The following is a 1,179-nucleotide window of genomic DNA, read 5'->3' as shown; positions in this document are numbered from 1 at the left end:
TGCCGTCTGCTGCCAGCGGTGTCGCTTTGCCGTGCGTGGCGTGGGCGGTGACGGCAGAGCCCTCGGGAGCGGCTGGCCGGTGCAGGGTCCCTGTCGCGGGACCGAGGACGCAGGGCACACAGGCGGTAGATAGCGGCAGGAACGGGGTGGTGCGGGGCGCGCGCCCGGCTGGAACGGGGCCAGGCACCGCTGACCCTCCCCGAGTGCTGGCAGGCTGGGCCGGGGCCAGGCGGTGGCCAGCGGCGGTGGCCACGCCTCAGTTCCGCCCCCAGTGTGGGGCCTGGGGTTTGCGCCCCTTAGTGGTCACGTGCTGCGGGGACGTGGGGCGGGGCGTGGCTCGGAAGACAGCCCGGGTTTCAGGCGGCAGCCGTGGCTCAGGCCTGTGCGTGCGTGGCCAGTGCGGACGCTTCCATTTCTGGAAAGTCGCCAGGCCAGGCCCGTGGCAGCGCCTGAGCCAGGCTGGGCCCTGGACCCAGGGGGCGGGGACGCAGCAGACACAGGCCCGGTCCGGGCGCAGAATCACAACGGTCAGTGCCACTCACCCGGTCCCCTGCCCCGCGCCCACATGGACGCTGGCTTACGGAGCCTCGGGCAGCAGTGACCCACGCCCCGTGGGGTTTGCCCCGAGGCCCAGGCCGCGAGGTCCCGTCTCAGGACACTGCTGAGCCGCAGCCCCGGCCGCGGGTGGGGGGAGCGTGTTGGGGTGCCGTGGCGGGGGGGCTCTTGGGCCGGATCCTGCCATCCAGGAGGGGCCCTCAGCCAGTGCGAGGCCCCGGGTGGCTCTCCAGGCGCGGGGCCCACCTGCCCCTCGGCTGAGGACGGGGCGCTGTGGGCATCGCCCGACGGAGCCTGCTGCCCCTTGCTCAGCCGGGGCCCCGCGGCGGGAAGCGAGGGCTGCGGGGGGCCCGCTGCTATGTGGTGGCCCCGCGGCCTTCAGGCCTCTCCTGGCGGGGTCCTGCCCCGGCCCCGCAGGCCGTGTCCGAGCCCCAGGGCGGGGACCTGCCGGTTTCTAGAGAAGACCGAGCGGCCCGCAGGGCTCGGACAGGCCCCGGTCACCCGTGCCTTTGAGTGGCTGCCGAGGGGGCACCCCAGCCTGCCCCCGGGGCCCTCTGCGCGCTTTCCGGCCCAGGCGCCCGCACAGGGAGCCCGACCGCAGGGGCCGTTGTCCAGACCCACGCG

General features: G+C 75.3%; 1 protein-coding gene across 1 annotated transcript in view; it reads left to right on the top strand.

Moving 5' to 3' along the window:
- Window positions 1-1,179, top strand: part of TRNT1 (tRNA nucleotidyl transferase, CCA-adding, 1) — a 5,781-nt gene that overhangs the window by 1,543 nt on the left and 3,059 nt on the right. The window lies entirely within an intron of this gene.

This window comes from Condylura cristata, unplaced genomic scaffold (genome assembly GCF_000260355.1).
Source record: "Condylura cristata isolate star-nosed mole 26May11 unplaced genomic scaffold, ConCri1.0 scaffold00033, whole genome shotgun sequence".
NCBI lineage: Eukaryota > Metazoa > Chordata > Mammalia > Eulipotyphla > Talpidae > Condylura > Condylura cristata.
Note: the sequence above shows the minus strand (reverse complement) of the source record. Positions and strands in the feature narration are given on the sequence as shown.